Source organism: Pogonomyrmex barbatus, unplaced genomic scaffold, assembly GCF_055798465.1.
Source record: "Pogonomyrmex barbatus isolate J1 unplaced genomic scaffold, ASM5579846v1 scaffold11, whole genome shotgun sequence".
Lineage (NCBI taxonomy): Eukaryota > Metazoa > Arthropoda > Insecta > Hymenoptera > Formicidae > Pogonomyrmex > Pogonomyrmex barbatus.
Genome location: NW_028297107.1, coordinates 8,033,326 through 8,054,495, shown reverse-complemented (window position 1 = coordinate 8,054,495; position 21,170 = coordinate 8,033,326). Strand labels below are relative to the sequence as shown.

Sequence of the window (21,170 nt, the reverse complement as noted above, 5' to 3'; positions counted from 1 at the left end):
TAAAAGTATCTAAAATTATGAAATTATGTTCATTCTAATATATGTGAGTGTCTAATATATTATCTGTAATCAATAACTAGTTAACTTACACAGTTAACAAATCAACAGCATTATAGCAATTACAAAAAATTGCATATCATTAGATAGATACCAACTCCAACTCATGCACTGTAATAAAAAATAGAATATAGAAGTTTTATTACATTCTTAAGTATAATTTTAAGCTTATCTTAACTTAAGTGGATTGTATCATTTCCTCGAGGCCGAAGAGATTATTTATTATGTCGCGAGCGCCGAGAACGCAATCACGCCCACCGCTGACAAAGCGGATTGCGGTAAGTGATACCTTACCCGACGAATTATTATTTTATCAAGCGATAGCGATTATCAACGCTACCATGCTAATCGCGCATTTATTGCGTAACCACACCACGTGAAGCAACTGCTAACCGGGTTGCGCGGCCCTTACGCGGAAAGCCGCCGCGCGACCCAGAAATATACCGCGAACGCTGACGAACATTTTGATGACACGACAAGGACCGGCCGCCTGGAACAGGATAAAAACGGGAGACCGATACTAGGAGAGGACTCGTCGAGATCCGCCGTGCCGTCACGTCTGTCGCGGTCCGAATTAAAAAGGACAATCTGTATCAAGTTTTTAATAAAGTTTATTTAGTATCGAACAAGTGGTGAACTCTTTCCCGCCGACTCCTTGATCGATCTCCGAAACTACCCGCACAACAATTATGTACAAAAGATTTCTCCATCAGTACTTTGAGCAAGTTTCATACGATTTTTCGTACATGTAAAATTGTGAAGTGCAATTTAGTTGAATTCAATAACGATATTCCTAATGCCCCATCATATAAGCCGGTGTTAACCTAAAGATAAAATTTATATTACTTAAATTAATTAAATTAATTAAATTAATTAAATAAAAGAGCTCTTTATTCCATTACTACATTTTTTTTATAAACTTTCAATTATAAATTTCTACAAAAAATTAAAGTTTAGGTCGATTTAAAACCAATTTAATTTTTATTATCTGTTAATCAATTAAATATTTATGACAAATAATATTCCAAGTTATATATATATTTATTAAAATATTAATTAATATTACTAACATTTTTGTGTCAAACATAGTAATATTATTATTTTAACTAAATAATAATTAAATCAAAATATTAACTCATTTTTCCAATTGTGATTTTATTGATCAAAGAAATAATAAAAAGTTATGATACACTGCAAGAAATTAAGTTTAAACTAAAAGTTGGACTACATTTATAAAAAAATTTATATTTCAACCATAGACACTTTATTCTCTTGATGACATCCATTATACAAATTAAGTAATGTATTTCCATCAAAGTTTAATGTTTATAAACAAGAACAATATAAGCAATAATATATTATCAATAACAAATACTCATCAAAATATCAATTCCCGTTCACAAATTGACTGCTAAATTGCTGGTTAAGATTTGCTGGGATGGATTATAATATTGTATTTGTATACACTACATATTTTTTCTCGAGTATCTCTTTGTTATATATAAACATATGTTGTAGCCAGGTCTACAACCAATAATAAAAGTAGTCCGCATGGCAACAAAATTAGGTCGCATGAACCTCAAAAAGTCTTTCGAAAGATGACACAAATGTGTGACCGCCGAAATCGCGACCAGTCTTTCGAAAGACCGCAGAAATGCATCGCGAGAACATTGCGAAAAAGCTGATCAGCAAATGCCTAAATTTGATGATCAAACCGAGCGTAATATTGATTAATCAATATCACGCAACCGATCGACGCAATCGATCAGAATGCTGACCGGGCATCGATCAGACTATATAACCGGTTACACAAGGCGGAATAGATAGAGTCGGGAATCAATCAAGCATAACGTGTCGTTCGGAATCGTCATTATAATTATCGCGCAAGATATTACACGAGCACAGCGAAGTTCACGCGAGCCGTATTATCAACGTCTCAGGTGACATATTCGGTCGACGGCCGCCAGAGTAACGCGATACGCGCCCGCCGACGTTTAACCGTGTGTGAAAGAAATAAAATAAGTAATACTAAATCCAAGAAATTGTGCAATTGTTAAATAAACCAAGTAACATAAAGAAAGTGTGTTAGTGATTTCAAGAAGATTTCCTTCCATTCTTTTGATCCTGCTCGGAGTCCCAACTCCTTAGGCTTAACGAACTCGACTATCTCTAAAATTAACGTTGTAGCCCATCCGAGGTACAACACATATGTACATAAATATATCGTAATTTTGTTGTTAACTATTTATGACGTAAGACTATATTATGACATCAATTTCCATTGTCATTTCTACTACACTTTGAATGGTTAATTGACTTGAATTGATTTATAACAAACATTATATTCATACTTTCTCGCTATCTGGATAATAAACTATTGTACACACCGAATAAATCTTTTTATTACATGAATAGAAAAATCAATTAATCTTTCTCTGTAATCGATCGACTGATTCAGTTCTTTGTTCGATTTATTTCTCAGATATAAATAAATTATAATACTAAACATCAGCTTGAAAGAAAAAAAAATATGTCGCCTAATAAGAATCCAATATCAAATGCATTAGACCAAAAACTTTCACTATATTTCCAGAACCATACCATATTTTTTATGAACACAAAATAAATGTCATTATATATAAAAAATAAAAAAAACAATAATATATATTCTACGGATATTTTTAATTACTCACCCAAAAATCTGTTGAATAATAGAAAGTGTGAACGAGAAATATGCAACACGTAGTTACAAATTTTAAGTCGTGAATGGCGAGTATTACGTCGGCATCTAATTTTATATTAAATATTTCTTTCATATTTGTGTAAACAGAGAAACACATTAATATTTTTTCAATCTTACTTTCTCGGTATGAAACCAATTTTTTTTATGTCTATCCTTTTAGACATGTTTTTAACATCTGAATTTTAATTAACAGTTTTTAAAAAGATGTAATACAAAAGATATTTTTTCTAATTAATATGTGATAAAAAGATATATTAAATGTGTGATTGATGATAAATAGATATATCAAAATTTTTATTACCAATTATTTTTTATTAAAAAAGTAATCAATTTGAAAAAATAATTAATTTAAAATTTATTAAATAATTTCGATATAAAAATGAAATTTTTTTTAACATAAGAAATGTAGAGCAAGAAAATGATAAGTTATCCTTTAGAACAAAAAAAATATTTCAACAGACTGTTTTAAAGCATTATTGTTTGCATATACATAATACTTGCCATTAACAATATTTGTCGCATTTTTGTTTATATATTTTCGATACACGAATATATCGTTCCGGTTATTGCCATAAAAAAAGAGAACATTACAGCAGCACTGTAAAACAAATTATTATTTTGGCATATTTTAAATTTTTAAAAGATTAAGATAAAAACTATATGTAAGGTATTTTATATTTATAATATATATTAATGCATTTATATCATGCTATAAAGTAATCTTGCACAATTAATTGCTATATTTGTATTTTTCTGAACCAGATAAAAATTGAACGTATTTGTCGACAGCCATTCATAATCTTTAAGGTCTTTAACTTGGATCAGTTCAAAATCCATGGAATAGAGATCACTGATTAGGAAAATTCTGTCATAAAATAATTTTTTCATAATAACACTTAAATCATTTGTGCACGATGCTAGTAAACATAGTCCGAGTGTAATTATATTCTGAAGGGAGAAAAATTTCTATATATGTATAAATATTAAAGGAGAAAAATAACGTTTAGTATAAAAAATTTAGTATAAATAACATTAAATAATTTTAAAAATTTATTTCACAAAGTTTAACCCCATCAGTCCCTGTTAAATATTAACTAGAGAAAGATCTCTTCTAGTCCAATCTTCTATCGTCCAACAAGTACTTCTTACTGGATGACATAAAAAAATTGTTTTTTAAAATTTATAAAATTTCAATCTATTATAAACATCCAGCTTGCTATTTATATGATTATGAGATATTTTTCCTCCAAAACTACTAAAAGTAAGAAATTAAAGGCAAAAGAATTTCTTTTGCAGTTTTTATAATTTTTTAAAGCTTTTTAATGATATATTGTCAACAATCCTCCCAAAAAGGGACAAAGAAATAATACAACATTCCTTGAAATAGAGTTATATGATTTTGAATTTTATTTGAAAATTTTTGTTGATTTTACGAAATTAATGTATGTTAAAATAAATTTTTAAATGAACACTTAATAAATAATCTCTTTTTTTAAATATATTTAACATTTCCCTGTAAAGTCTCACGTTACAAGACATGTTTCAAAAAATGATGAATAAAAATCCAAGTATGAGTATAAATATTAACTTTGTACAATGTTAATTATGTACAATGTTATTTTAATCTTCTCTTGATTAAATTTAGTTTAATTTAAAAAAAATTTAGTAAGTATAATGATTTTAAGAACTTAATTTATAATTGAATATATTTTATCTCTATTCTCTGATATTTATTATATAATTTTCTTAAATTTACCTCTTCAAACATATTCACATGCTGAAAAATACTTCTTTTTTTTTGCGAGAGGAGGAGAAATGCATTTACGCACTCCTGGATGTAACTGTTCCCTCCAGGGAGTGTAGGACTCACTTGCTGGCCAAGTACTACCCATTAAAACTATCCTCTATACGAATACAACACTAAAGGCTTACGGATGGAACCCCGGGACACCACAGGCACAACTTCAGGGCCATCTAGCCATGCTCGTAAAACCGAAGCCCAACGGTTATTAATTAACTTCTTTGACTGCTACAAGAACCCAACACTCGGACATCCACACCACCACCAGGACCAGGAAGGGCGAGGATTCACATCGCGGGAAGAGGAAACGGAATCAGGTAAGAACTAGTTCCCACCGGACCCCATGACAGGCGCGCACATGCGGAAATGCAGGAAACGCGCAGTCGATCCGCCATACGGGGGACAGATACGACCACGCGACTGGAAGCTCTAGACTTTTAATTTTGCTTATCACTAAATCACAGATTAAGTTCGCTTTAAAAGTCAACAAATTAAAATTCCTACTGCTAACGATGATCAACGTGTCATCCGCAAAGCACAAAGTGTAAGAATCATACGGCATTCCAACGCTCAACACACTGTCGTATGTGATGTTCCACAACAGTGGGCCCAGGACTGAACCCTGAGGAACTCCACACGTCATTAAGTGCGATGTGTAGCGGCCGCTCTTCTTAATCACTAAGATGTGACGATCAGATAGGTAATCCATTAGCACACGAATTATGTACAACGGTACCTGCTTGTCTTTTAACGCTTTTATAATTTGCCTCCAGGCCAAAGAATTGAATGCATTGCGGATATCCAAGCCGATAGCCAAGCAATACTCACCCTTGCTAGTATGATTTCGGATTATACGCTGCATCCTAATTATCGCATCGTTCGTTGACCTACAGACCTAAAGTCATATTGTTGATGGCTGAGACGGCTCTGGAGGCCATCCTCTAGATGGGAAACTATCCTATTAAACAATATACGTTCGAAGATCTTCCCTATATCGCTAGTAGGCAAATTAGACGAAAAGACGACGGTGAATCGTCCAACTTACTCGGCTTTTGCTGTAAAACCAAGCGCGCTCGCTTCCATTCGGAGGGGAATACGCCTTCCCTCATACATTTATCAAAACATTTAACAAAACGCGTCGAGTCCAGCAAAGCCTTAAAATACGTGCCGATAAGCCATCCAATCCTGGAGCCGCCTTGCGAGAGCAGGACTTTTTTATTGCAGTTGTAACCTCATCTTCGAGCACTGCAGAAATAGTCTCGTCCAGAACCCCAAGTGCATCCTTATTCCATTTGATGGCCATACGGGTAGGAAAAAGCAATCTCACCACCTCGCTGATCTTGGCAAAGGACAAATAATCCAGTGGAGCATTGTACTCCAAACCTCGGATCTTTTTCATTATTATCAGGTACGGCCTACCCCAAGGATTGGAGTTTATTTCCTCCAGTAGCTCACTCCAGGCCAGTTTTTGAGAGCGCGAGATCGCATTCCTCATATTCCGAGACCGTTGAGTATACTGCAGCCGGAGGTCTTCATATTGTTGCGGATTGCGGTCTTTTCGACTTCGAGCTCTGGTTAGCTTCCGTCGTGTTTGAATACATAGCTTACATAATTCGGCTATCTCCTCATTCCACCAGTAGATCCTTCTTATATGCACTTGTCTAGATCTAGGCATTGACAAGTCGCAGACACGAGACAACAGTTGAATGAGCGAGTGAGAATAGTCGTTAGCTAAACTCGTAGGATCACACAGTACATCAGCACATCTAAAATATTCCTTGAACTTGTCAGGATCGACTTTGTCCGGATTCCAGCCTTTGCGCACAAAAGTATTAAATTTTCGCGGTTCAAAGCGCCCAAACTGCCAACGTATGTATCTGTGATCCGAGAAGGATACCAGGTCACTCATCAACCTCCATGTAAAGCCATCTCGCACCACCCTACTTGAAACCAGGGTGAGGTCAACGATCGACATCCCCTGGTCCCTTTCCTCAAGTAGGTCTCGAGCTATTATTAGCCACAACCAGACCCGTCGAATCAAGCCACCTATCCAACAATGTACCTCGATCGTTAGTAATCTTATCACGCCAGCTCGTTGATCTCGCATTAAAATCTCCGGCTATGATAACTCTTTCCATCGGGTAGAAACGTACCAGTGGTCGTCCAGAAAGCCACCAAACTCCTCGAGGGAGCGACTAGGAGAGAAGTAGCAGCTAACCATTAGGTGGTCATTAACTTTAAGGGCTGTAAAGCCATTCCCAGATTTGATTTCTTGAGACAGAGGGGGTACCGGTAACATCGAACAGGAGGATTGCGCTCTTTTCACAGGCAGACACATACCAATCTGTTCCTCCTTCAGTCCTGTAGGGCTTAGAAACAAAGACCAGGCTAATTTCCATCTCTTTCACATAATGCATCATGAGATCCTGTGCCCTCTTACAATGGTTTAAATTTATTTGCAAGGATTTATAAATCATTGCTTTCCATTTCTATCGTCTTATTACAGTCCTCCAGTCTTCGCACCGATTTCATCCTGTCAGGGAATTTCAGCGCGTGACATCTATTGTTTCCTAACCTATGATCCGATTGGAGGCCGGCCTCGAAACAGAGAATACACTTCGGTTCACGATCACAGGAATTTGACGAGTGTCCTTTTTCACCGCACCTATAACAAGTACCTGTTCCACTGAGCTTTTACAACTACGGCTTAAATGCCCGAACGAGAGACATCTAAAACATTTGTATCCATTTCACCTCCGTATCCGTTGCTGTGAATGGAATCGTCTCGGATATAGAGAGTTTCTCCAGGAGTTTTATGCAGAGGTGGCCTCTCCTTATTTAATCTGGGTTTTTTATTTCTCTCCACTATCACCATTTTCTTTGTTACAGGTGCCGAGGTCCCCGAGTCAACATCACTACGCAAACTATCACCAACCGGCAAGTATACTCCGTATAAGGATTCGAGTTCAAGGATCTCACTACGTTTTCCGTGATTAGCGAAACTAATTCCTTGCTATTAATTTCTGGGAATTAATTATGGAAATTATTTCTTCCCTCAGGCTTTTTCAAGGCTGCACAGACCTCACTATAATTAGGGCTGCGCTACTTAGGTGGAGAACCAGGCGGAGATATTTTCCTGGAAGAAGTAGAAGGAACTATCAGTTTCTCATAATATTCTCTCGTCTTTTTATTCTCGATTTTTAGCTGTTTGTTATCTTCCTTTAGCCTAGAAATCTCCTCTTTCAACAGCTTAATTTCTCTAGTCATGTTTGCCATGGATTATCTAGCCCTATCCTCACTACCGCCCGATTGCGCTCTATCGGATAATATGCAAGTTATCTCTTTAATCTTCGCAAGGCTCTTCCTCATCCTACCCGAGAATTTACCCTGGATCCACGGGGATTTGGATCGCATTAGCTCCACCATTATCGATCCAGCTGCACCGCATGTGAGCCCAATTTATAGGTAGAGGCAAGCGTGTCTATTGGATCGTCTGCGGATTCTTCATCGGGCGAGCCACTTTCTGGTTCGGGTGGCGTCGTGGCTTTCCTCTTCCTCTTAATCTTAGAGCTACTGCTAGTTGTAGACATAGCATCGTCTGGTCTAACGAATCAACCCTCTTCGCTCAATGCCCAAGAAGAATCTGCGTCAGTCGGAGCGGGCCTACTGGGGCTTGTAGTTGGGACCTCTCGGTCTACCTCTTTGTTTGGGAGGAGCTAGTGCCCTCAAATCGGAGGCACTCAGTTCCACCTCCGAAACACTCTTATCACCGACCGTCGGTGACATAATGATGTCGTCTACCGGAGCATCCTTTCGAGAAGAGGAAGGTGTATCCGGTCGCAACTTCTCGACTCTCACCATAACCTCCTCGCAGCTAATTACTCGAGGTTTACTCGAGTTCCCTTCCTTGTCCATGTTTGCGACCTTTTGAGAAACATCAGTCGTCACCGAGGTAAATCCATCCTGGTTTATATTAATAGTAAATACTATCCATGTTGCCTGTAGTAGAAAAGCGGTTCGCCCATCATGGGAGCCATACCGCGGTGCAGCCACTTCCCCGCTGTAAACAAGTCCCAAGTTAAAAATACAGAAGCCGAGAAGCGATTTATCAGGCGGCCCACCTTATCCGTACAAAATGACTCTAACAAAAAAGGTTACGGGATAGGCCCGTGCCATAGATGATGCTGAGGTTTTACGTCACCCCTACTACACGGGCCCGTACCCATCCGAAGGGCGGACACCCGTGCCCCGGGCTAGACGGTGCTGCAATTTGCCCTATGCAGCTCCGGGTGTGGGAGAATACTGGCCACATAACTCCCCACACACGCCTTCAGGCCCCCTTCAACCCCGGCATAGGCTCCAGCCACTGGGAAGAGAGCGGCCATCACGACATGGGGGTTCACGGGATCTTTGCCTGCAGTCTCCCTAAGGAGGCTACAGGACTTATGATTACCCTTATTACCCCAGAGATCACAACGACAGCCTCCATCTCCCAGTCCGGTTGGGGAACTACTATTCTCCCCTTGATTAGTCTACCAGGAATATCCAAGGACCCTCCACCGTGTCCCACACGTACCAAAACCCATTCTCTCTCTCCCATACACACCAGCTCGGGTACTCCGGGTTCGCGAAGCCCGTACTGCCTCCCCCGAAGAGGAGACAGCCCTTGGAGGAGTACTGAAAAATACTGTTATGACTAAAATAAGCAACAAAATAATTCACTTGAATGATGGAAACTCCTCTTGCGAATCATGATACGATATATTATTTAATATTTTTCTCTTTGAAATTTTTAGAGAAACTGTATTCATCATATTAAAACATTGACTATGGCTGCCTAGCCAATAATTATTTCGGTAAAGAAAACCAGAGTTAAATACATCACTGGAATCTAATACTAAAAAAAAATTAAAACTTAGAATTGAGTCAATATTTTTCTTTGATATAGTTTGTTTTAGAGATGATCTTTTATGGCACTTAGTAATAAAAATTTTTGATATTACAATTAAATATGTAATTGTAATTTAAAATATATTTACATAAATAATAATATTTCTCATCAATGACCTCAGCTTTGAGATATCGATGCGATGTACACAAAGTATAGTAACTAATTAATTAGTTAATATTAAAAGTTAAATAATGAAATTAAAGATTAATAATTTTTAACTCAGCTTAATTAATTTTAATTGAGTTTTTTTAACTTTAATTAATTAGTTTTGAAAACACATTAACATATAACTACGACTCATTAATTTTTTTCTAACAAGATAAGATTTTTTTATTCATGGAACTGGATGTCTATTCATGGAACTGGATCCGAAATGGTACGGCTACGTGTAGATGGATCAAGCTTATAGAAATGTCCCCAAATAGTACAAAAAATCCAAAAAATAATTTATTTTGAATCCCCGAATTATGAAATGTATTCCTCTTGCGTACCATTTCTGATCTAAAAATGTTCATAAAAGTTCTACAGAATTTTACTTTTATGTCATCAATTCTGATACTCTTTTTCAGATAAGGAAATTTATAGTTTATAACAATTCGTAATGAAATTATAATCATTTTTAAATAGTATTCCTAACAAGTATCCTAACAAATATATATTTCAGAAATATCCTAAATTAATTATTACATAGAACGAAACGGTAAACAACGATAAACTGTCAAAACATTTTATTTCATCTCGAAGATTCTATGTATTTATCTTCAAGGCATCATCAGAGATGCCAAAATAAAGTCTCGGAACTGACTCATTTTATTTACTTCATATTATTTTATTAGAATTAGGACATAATTTTCATAATATAGCATCCGGAAATAAATTAAAATAAATTGAAAATTTCTAATCCATTTTAATTCATTTTGAATTGAAAGAATAAGAAGCACTTCGTTTCAATCTCGTTTCACGGATTAAAATGAATCGGCCGGCGTAATCTTTTCTGGATTGACAGCATAAAAATCTTATAGTTTCAATTTCACTTTATAAATTAAAATGGATTCAAAGAATTCTTAAATTTTAATTGGATTGAAATGGATTAAAAAAATCACGATTTTGAATTCGTCAATGACCAATGACAAATTCATTTTTATCTATTTCAATCCATTTCTGTTTGCTGGATAATGCCATTTATTTTATTTGTATGGATTTTAGTTACAAGAAGTAGAGTCAACTGCGTCCATTTATTGACGATTTCATGTATTCGTGATTCTTTTCGAACTCATTACGAACAGAAAAAAAATTTCTTTCAGAGCAACTTCGATTTAATTTCAGAAGTCAAAACGTGTACTTTTATAGAATTCTTGTTAGATTACCGGAAAGAAATTTTTTTTGAGTTCATAATGATTTTCTGTGCTATTTGAAATAAAATCACAAGCCAGTAATATATATACAAATGGCGTATTGCTATGCGATATTAATTAACTATGAAAATCAAATCAATGACAGATGATAAATCGATGTATGCGTTTATGTAATTATAAGCCGTGCAATTTCTACGCAACATTATTCTTCTGATTATTGTTGATTGATTATAATTGAGAAATTGTTATAACTTTAATATCTTCATATTAGAATTTTACTTTATTTCCAGAAAATATTATTAAGATATTATGCGGTGGTTACGAGACATCTATATTAAATATCCCAAACTTCCGCATTTTTTACTGAATAATACTTTATCAATAAGATTAAAAATGACTATATAAACTTTATTTACCTTTCAAGCCTCATAATATTTGTTGATCGACAGCATTTCGAAACTTCTGCAATTTCTTTCGTATCGTCGAATTAATAAAGTCAGCTACCGAAGCAATGGCATAAAGTAGTATAGGGCTGGTTCTAAATCAGAAGCGTTGAGGGGGGTGCGGGTGTGCGGGGGGGGAACGGCGCGCAACTGAGGAGCTCCGGGGAGGCGGGAGGGAGGGACGGCGCGTGTTGGGCGACTCAGTGCTATTGAACGTAAACAGCGTGCGATTGAATCGACGATTGATGCCTTCAGCACCGTGATAAATAATTACGAAAAGATAAATAACGAAGATGATATAAAAAATTGGACAGGGTGCGTGGACATGACGTCAGAAGGGGAGGGGCCGCCGCCGCGCCCCGCCGCCGCCGCCCGCCGCCACCATCCGCCGCCACCGCGCCCGCCGCCGCCGCCGTCCGCCGCCGATTAAAAAATAAAAAAAGAAAAAATTAAAAAAAGACTCTTCTACCTCACCAGGTTGAGGTAGAAGAGTCACTTAAAAAAAGTCACTTAAAAAATACAAAAAAGAAATGTCACAATCCAAGAAAAAAATGTCACGTAAAAAAATACACACAAAAAAAAATATTTAACAAAATCCAAGAAAAAAAAACACTCAGTCACTTTAACAAAATACATACAAAAAAGAAAAATATTAATAATCCATGAAATAATTTTACTCCCTCCGGATTACTCGCAGGAGGGGGACTTCATCCACATACCGCGGGATTAACCCGCGGGGGGGACTTCTAAATAATTGTCCTCCTCTTCCTCCTCTCCTCCTCTTCCTGTGCCGAAGCCAATGAATGAATATATTTGTATAAGGATATTGCCCATGGCAATTGCGCAACACCAACGAAGAGGATTGTTGTCAATGTAATAAATAAGTTGTTCCTCCACATATACCACAAAGTTACCATTATACTCTGTTGAATCTTGCGCAGATAATGACGCATGGTAATGCCATTGCGAAGACGTTGCACTGAAAAAGTTCTTCACGCAAAAGCAATTGTTTTTCGCGCACCGGCGATTCTTCGCGCACAAAATTATTATCGAGGCCACGAAGACGTTTCAATGATATGCCTCCACAAGACTCATTGCATGAGACTGAACGCGGCGTGTCAAGAGAAGCGCCGATACTCCGGCTGCTATAAACAAATCGGGGAGACCTATGATGATGTTCCGATTTAGACAAAGAAATTGTCGATGATATATAATGGGTCATGGTGTGCAGGATCACAGTAGATGGAAGTCTAATGTGAGAGAGAGAAAGCTGACGTGCATTCAAAAAAAACGCAAAAGTATCGCGTAGTGTCTAACGTTCAACGAGAAGAAATGGCAAGTGAAAAGACATAGCAGGAATTTGATTATTTGGCGTATATTAGAGATTTATTAAAAATTATTTATCCAACTGAAGCAGTAAATATATTTATTCACATCTTTCTAATGTTTTAAAAAATATTATTAAACTCAATATTGTAAAAAATATTAAACTCAATCTTTTTATAATTTGACAGACATTATATCTCGATGGTATCTCAGTTGTGGAAACCGTGCAAGTACGGAATCTTATAAAAATTCAGATACGCCACCCGAATGGGGTATGTAACTTTTTCTCCTTTTTTTCTTTTTTCTCTCTTTTTTCTTTATTTGATATGTAATGTATTGTGTGAAATTGAGATTTTTTAAATTATTTTTTGTAGTATTTATGCATATATGATATCAAAAATTAATGGCTTTATGAATATTAATCATCGGCGGTAGATACGGTATCAGCGTCGCCAACACAAGGAGTATTTATACATTTTATGGGAAGAAATTATTCGCAAGGACGTATTTGATTTGCAGAGACTCTTTGGTTTACGTCCATATGAAGATGATGAGAAGTGTGGCGAATTTTTTCTACAGGATATTCTCATTACTTTGAATAATTACATAATTAATTGAATAATTACATATTATTATATATTATTAAGTAATAAAGATCCACAAATGAATGTATATACAATAAATAAAAGTGCATTGTATGAGTTATTCTTTTGCATTAAATAAATATTAAAAAAATTTTTCACTTTTTTGAATCGTGATTCAATTTCTTTGTCATGTCCATGACCGACACACTGACCTACATTCCTGCTCGACACGCGCGAGTGTGACGTCCTGGGAGGTCCTGGTAGACGGAGCCGAAATCAACAGATCCTCGACAGCTACACTCACACGTTATTTGTGAGATTCTTTTCCATGCGGTTAAGAGGGTAAAACCTCAGGATTAGATACTGCGAAGGAAACAGGAATATCGAAATGACTTTTATTTCAGAAAAGGGTTTTCGATTTTGGGAATGAGGAATAATATAATATCACACTTGTGGTATTTGAATCGGATTTATTCACTGTTATAAATGACAGGTATATATATATATATATATATATACATATATATATATATATATATATATATATATATATACATATATATATATATATGTATATATATATTTAGCGAGTGCGAGTGGAAGTACAAGTGCAAAAATGTACGTGCGCGTACAAGTGTGAATGCGAATGCGAATAAATGAAATTTAAATCGTAGAATTTCTTTTCTGAGATAAAATATGTTTCTATCGGGGTTGTTTATATAATTTCATAAAGAAAACTATATCTTATAAGGAAATGTACGTATAACGTATATATGTATATATGTGTGTGTGCTTTCATATACCCTTAATTTTGTTTATATTTTGAGAATTAAGAATCGTAGCCACAAACTATATGTATGTTTTCGAAAGGATTTTCGATGGAGAATGTATTTATACAGGGAAAATATATCCATATAAGGACATCAACAAAATTTATCCTTGAAATAAGGATATGTATCAGATGAATGTTGAATAAATATTTTGTCGTGGATTTTGTTATATTGTCATTATGACTTTTATTCCTTATTCATATCCTTTCTATTGTTATTAATTTTGTTATTTATATAATTATATGATTTTGTTTATTAATTGTTAATAAAGATATTACAATGTACCGATAATTGTTTTATTATAGTTTTCGTGCATTACGGGCGAGGTTATATTTCCTACATTTGTTTTTTATTCATTAATTACTATTTTATATTAATTTGTTAAGATTTTGTTGTTAATGTTGAAATGATTAGGATAAGGATGCGATATTAAGCTCTATTTTTTTTGTTACTTTACTGAACAGTCTGGAGAAGTGATTTTGGTATGTTCTGTTTTTTGTTAGTGAAGTTCTAGGGAAAATTTACTAAGAACATTAAGGCTGTAGTAGCGCCATAAGGTTATGGTAAGGAGCGACCATTTTGTATAAATCTTTAAATAATTTTAAGCAGTATATTCTTTTATTAAATGTATAGGAAAGGTTTGACAGTGCTGTCTCCTAACACAGTTAGTCATAAATAATTAAAAATTTTGAAAAATTTACACTGAACATGATTAGAGGTACTTTCGGCGCTGGGACGTGACACGAGTCACCCCGGCAAGATAAACTTCTCGGCGTTATATGATAAGAAGCGGTACGTTGATCGTTAGAATTATCAACACATGGGAAAGAAATAAAGAAACATAATTCGTATATCATATTTATTTTATTCATGGTTATCTGACCACCAATTAAATAATTTGAATACATTTTGTAATGCGCAATTATTATAGTGATATCCGCATCGCATAGTATTATCAGCATCCAGATTATTTAGAGAATCTATGTCTTCGTAATCAGCATCCAGAGTCTCGATGTACACGCGCTCATCGTCCTGAAGCAAATTCCATAGCCGTCGTTTTTCATGTCCCTTGACATATACGACAGCATCGCTGTCATCGTCGTTGTCGTCGTCGTCATCGTCTTCTTCCGTTCCATGCACAGCCTTCGTAATCAAACTCTTAGCTTTGCTGTATGAAATCGTTCCGTCGTCCCATCGCAGTCTATGATGATGACGTATCACCCAGCGTGCGCGAGACTTGTCGGCACTTGCGAGGAAATGCCATGGTATAGGGTTTGCGAAAATGTAGTGAAAGAGAACGGTCCGTTTTCTGAGAGTGGTAAACTCCTTTACAACAAACTGTCCTCCAACGAAAAAACCTTGCAGGTCTACAAACATTGGCATGACCATGACGAGCAATTTTTGGAGACTGCGGTCGATTTCGATGTATCGTAGATTTTATTATCTTTCTCTCTCATGTGCCAGCGATGCTCTTAGGTGATCTTGCGTACAACATTTGTCAACGGATTGTAGTGAACCACGCGATCGTGTATAATAAGACAGTATGCGGTGGTATTCATCGATACGTTCTCCTTAGTCTCAAATTCCAATCTCACGTCCACGGTTGCGCTCTTGATTGATTCGTTTTGTCGAGAACAATCGATGATTACGAATGGACCGTTATGTAGAAAAGACGTGACGGTGAGACTCGGCTCGAGATATTCGTATCCGTAGTAACCCTTGCAGAAATGCGCGTACGTTTCATACAACACGGACTATCTGTTTTTGTCGAAATCAAGATTCATATCGTCGTACAGATAACATTCCGAGTTCAGATAGAGTTTCACGTTGATTAAGTTGCAGCCGTCGAATCGGCTCGTGTCCTCAGCCATGACATTTTTGCGACCTGCTTGCAGAGCGAAGATGACGTATCGCGGCTTCTCGAGCTGAGTAGCGGTCTTGATGGCCCACGAATGCTTGGTTGTACGCTGTAACAGCGGAAACTCGTACAGATCCCACGAGCGAAAAGCCATGCTCAAGTATCGTCCGCTATCCAAAGTGCGCAGCATCGATAGTTTTTTTATCTCGCTCAATAACACGTGTGGCATTCGCTATTCTATCTTGAATAAGTCGACCACGGGATCCAACGTCGAATTTCCCATCAGGCAATTGTTGTCGTTACGCGATCGTATCAAGATCAACTCGTGACGAGCGTTGATTATCACGCGTCTGTAATCCTCGCAGAATCCCAACAGTGCGTAGAGAGGTACGCAAAAGTTAAAATATCCATCCGCGTAAGTATGCGCATCCCAACCGGCATTCCTCAGAATCACGCTTCTGTCGGATGATGTCGTTACGTAATGTTTGAGCGTGCTGGTTATGCCCACGTTTCTGTTACGATCAATCTCCACACCATCAAGTTCGTATCGAATCTTATCGAACAGGAACGCGACAAAATTATTTCCCAACACCACATCAGATCCTTCGACAACTCTGTTCTTCGTTAGTTTTCCCTCGATATATAGAAAGCTTTTGTACGGCAATGTGTACAGATCCTGTTGCTGTATGGGTATTCTTATCTCATCGCTGTACTCGAACGGGTTGTACGCATGAGTCTCAATCTTGACGATGCGATCGTCAATGATTGACTCGTTGTCGATGTTTAGGATATCAGTCATTTCACAAGTTGCGCACCGCGAATCCTAAAGCTTGTAAAAATTTAACGTTCGACGCGTTAAGTTTCTTCCTCTTCTTGATACAGCCGGATGAGCGAGTCGATCGGTGTTTTCTTTGTAAAAGATGCGTTATCTCTCTGTGTATGCTTCGCTTCGTTCAACACGAGCATCTCAAATGTCACGCTCACGTTATCGCTGTCGCCGTCGTACGTGCAATCTGACGGTGATCTCTTCTCCTCTGAAATCGAGCAATCGTCCGTTCTGGTCAACAATGCGTATCGTTAGCTCCGTAATGCTCCGTACGATGACTGGCAGGTAAATGATCTGCATCGGCCTTTCCGATATCTTATATCCTGGCGGCACGCTCGGTGAAAATTCGTGTATCGTGTGCACACTTTTGTCGTTGCTGTATGCGCCCGCGGTCACGTTGCACTCTACACGGATAATGTTTACGTTCATTATGTTGATCGACACGTCCGACTCGTGCCACCTTCGTGGTTGCAGTATACGCCTCGAGAAACCCAGCAGCGATCCAATGTTACGAGGCTTGTTAAAGTTTATTCTGTAAGCACATTTAATCTCACACCTCATCGTATTGTAATTTGCGCGGAGCACTATCGGGTATTCTCCAATCTCGTCATCGCCGCGCGCGGTGTCACCAGCGTTACCCTCGGGCGCGTCGCGTCGCGGACGTTTCCGTAAAATCTCACGTTTCAAAAATTCATTTATGGCATGCAGTTCATACGACCCCTCGGGAATCGTAATTTCTGCGTCGTCTTTGCCAAAATAAAATGTATTGTTCGAAGCGTTTACATTCGGTATTGTGTGATAAGTTTCCAAAATTGTTAGACCAAGCTCGTAGCCATCGTCGCTCAAATCTATGGCTGAAGAATAATTTGTTGCGAGAACGCTGCTCTTCCCTCAGCGACATGTTGAAAAAAGCGTTCGACGAATACTGAGACGCCGCGACATTTTGTCGGACTTTATAAATTCACGCGCGTCGACCGTTTTGGAGAAGAAACCACAAGCACAACCACAACCACAAGCTGTCCGCAGACGCTCTGATCGTACGTCTGATAGGACGTTCGATTGTACTCTATCGTAGCATCATCTCCGAAATATCGTATCAGTTCCTTGGGCGGTCGAAGATTACCAAAACTGTCAAAGTACACAACGCGATTGTTTCTCTTTGCGTACGCTACCCAATGAGTACCGGGACCCGTCGTGTCGTCCAGATTTACGATACCATTTTCGTTTTGACGCGCGCCGTTCATCGGTAATGCGTCACGCATGAAAACACCTCTAAAGTACGCGCATATGCTTCGCCAGCTGGTCCAATTGTACGTTGGTGGTTATACCCGTAGGTATTTTTATTGTCTCTTTGGCGTTTTTTTTCTTTTTTTCTTTTTTTCGCTGTTACGCCTCGTCCGTCTTTGTACGGGGCGAGATACAGTCCTCGTCCGTATTTATACGGAGCGAGATACAGTCCCTGTCTGCGCGTTTCCATTGTGCGACGTTGCAGTTCCTCGAGTTGACGTTGCGCGACTTTCCTGTCGTTTACCGCTTTCGCCACGCTGGCCGCTCCGCCGATTAAGGACCCGAGAGCGCCCAAAATTGGCAAAATCGATAACACACCACCTCGTTTCGCCGTTGGAAGTATTCGTTTCTTTTTTTTGCCAGTTTTTTTCTTCGCCTTCATACCCATGCCGATCTTGGTCTTGGCTTTCATCGCTGCCCAAACGGCTGTAGCTGCAGCTTTCTCGCTCAGAGCCGAATCTCTCGCGATGACGCGTCCTAAGGCTTTATCGGCGAGGCTTTACCTTGTCCGCCGCGTGTCTGTCGGTGAGATCGTTGCTCTGAGAATACGCAATGTCGTGTTCAATGGATTTATGTCCGTTTCACCTCTGACTAATCGCTTTTTCAGCCGAGTACCGCAAAACTGATAGCCGGGGATGTAGTTCGAAAGGAAGCGCGTTTATCGCTCGATTGAGCAGACCTCCAATGTAGCCTTCGTTTGATGCTGCTGCTGGCATAGGCCACAATCCTTTATCTTTAGTGCAGGACCGTCTATATGATCTCTATGCCACGATTGATTATAATGTTCGACGCAGCAACGATAGGTTTGAACCTCCAAATCCGCCTTTATATACTCCGGAAGCTTGTCCCATACGTGATCGATATAATTACTGCACACGCGTAACAGTACGACCTTCGGTATATATTGCAACTGCTCAGCGCTCAAATCCCGAATATCGGAGGTATGCAACAGCGTGAGATACATTTTTGTTACTGAGCGATTTGCGATTTCGCGCGCCTATAAATAGGCGTTCGATCGAAGCCTAGATAACGCAGTGCGAACATGAAATTTATACGGCAGCCGCTGACGATACGCGTCGCGAACTGCAACGAGAAAGCGCGAAAGATGGGAGACATCGCGACAGAGCGCAAGCACAGTGAAATGTTACCGAGTACTATACGCGCCATCATTTGCGGGCCGTCGAATTGCGGTAAAACCAACGTTCTCATAAGCTTGCTCGAGAGTCCGCATGGTGTACGTTTCGAGAACGTGTACGTATTCGAAATCGCTGCAACAATCGAAATATCAATACTTGGAAAATTTACTAACATCGATAGAAGAAGAAATCGGCTACTTTACATTCTCCAACAACAGTGACGTCATTCCACCGAGCGAGGCTTGTCCCAATTCGATCTTCGTCTTCGACGACGTTGCGATAAGCAAGATGCTGTGAGAGAATACTTTTCGATGGGCCGCCACTCGAACGTCGATTGCTTCTATCTCTGTCAGACGTACGCGAGGATACCTAAACATCTGATACGCGACAATGCGAACCTGCTGATTCTGTTCAAACAGGATGGTACCAACTTGAAACATGTTTACAATGATCATGTGAATACCGACATGTCATACGATGAATTCTGTGCGTTATGCCGCGATTGTTGGCAGCGCGAGTATGGATTTCTAGTGATAGATAAGGACAGTCCGCTTATCAATGGGCGATACAGAAAGGAATTTAATACGTTCACGGTACCGTAACGTGGTTAATCGATGTCGATACGTCAAGCAGGCAACATGGATAATACTAAAGATCGCGAGAAAATAGCGAAGCAGATTGCGAAAACGAGCGATTCGATTCGCAAAGAATATCGCGTTTTGAAAATTGGTAAAATAGCTGAAAATACAGCGTTGGAGAGACGCTTCAAGCCCATCGTCGAACCTCTAAAATAGATTGTTGAAAAAACCGAGGAATCTCAATCGATTGAAAAAGAAGCAAAGGATCTCGGTATTAAGAAAAAACAAAAACGTAAAGACAGCGATTATGACAACGATATTACTACTACTGACAAGGATTCATATTGGACGGATGTTGGATAGTTGAAATTAACGCCGCAGTCTAAAAAACGACGTACAACGAAAGAATTGAAAGCCGCGTCAGATTCACTCGTGTTCGAGTCTACACCGATACAACCATCGAAAGACCCACCGATAGAATCACCACTGTTCCTGCAAAAGGAAGATGTTTTCAAAGACGTCAGTGAACCGTCATTCGAAACAATCATCAAACGGACTTTGCAAACGCAACAAGGTCGAGAAGCGTTGCATAATCAGTTGGGACTATTGGGGCAAAAGTACGTAAGCCCTCTCCTCGATGATAATGGAAAAAACGATACATTTGATCGCGTATACGGTGTTTATTTCGATAAAAACAGTGGTGCGATGCTTGGTGACAAGAAATTTGACGTTGATAAAAATGACTCCATAATCATAGACAATGTGAGATACAATGGTACACCAGGATTGTACGAATTGATCTTCAAGAGACTTCCCGATGACGCGATTTTTACCGAGGATGACAAACAAACGTATAAAAGTATATTGTTAACAACAAATGCTCATAGTGGTCACAGCGCCCATAATCCCATCAAGGGCAATAGGGGATCCAAGTATATTAACATCATCGCTCCGCTCATATCTACATATGGAAGTAGCGGTAAAAGGGGTGCAGGCGTGAGCAATATACCAACCGCCATGAAATTAAACGACAACAAGATCGATTACGTGCATTGGGACGATCCCAACGAACTGGTGGATCGACTCCGATTGTTCGACGCTTCGCATCTGGTAACAACGCTCACGACAACGAGATTCTGTCGATCATCGAGGAACTTCGCGAAGCCGGCATTATTATAAATTAATCGCGTATCGACGAAACGAACCAGTCGATTAACGTCAGTGAGGAAAAAAACAATTTTAAATTGTATATCTTATTTACTATTAAACATCGTCGAAACATGCGATCCGATGGACGTGAAAAAAATGTTAGCTCCGAGAGGCGACGATTCGTTGAGGAATTGCACCCTCCGGCGAGGAGAAATTTTCCGCGAAGACGTGTCATAATTCGGGAAT

At 38.4% G+C, this 21,170-nt stretch overlaps 2 pseudogenes; both read right to left on the bottom strand.

Annotated features, from left to right (window-relative positions):
- On the bottom strand, positions 1-2,924 carry LOC148937797 (nose resistant to fluoxetine protein 6-like; annotated as a pseudogene).
- A 575-nt stretch (positions 2,925-3,499) lies between these two features.
- Positions 3,500-12,303, bottom strand: LOC148937796 (uncharacterized; annotated as a pseudogene).
- Between the last annotated feature and the right edge of the window lie 8,867 nt (positions 12,304-21,170).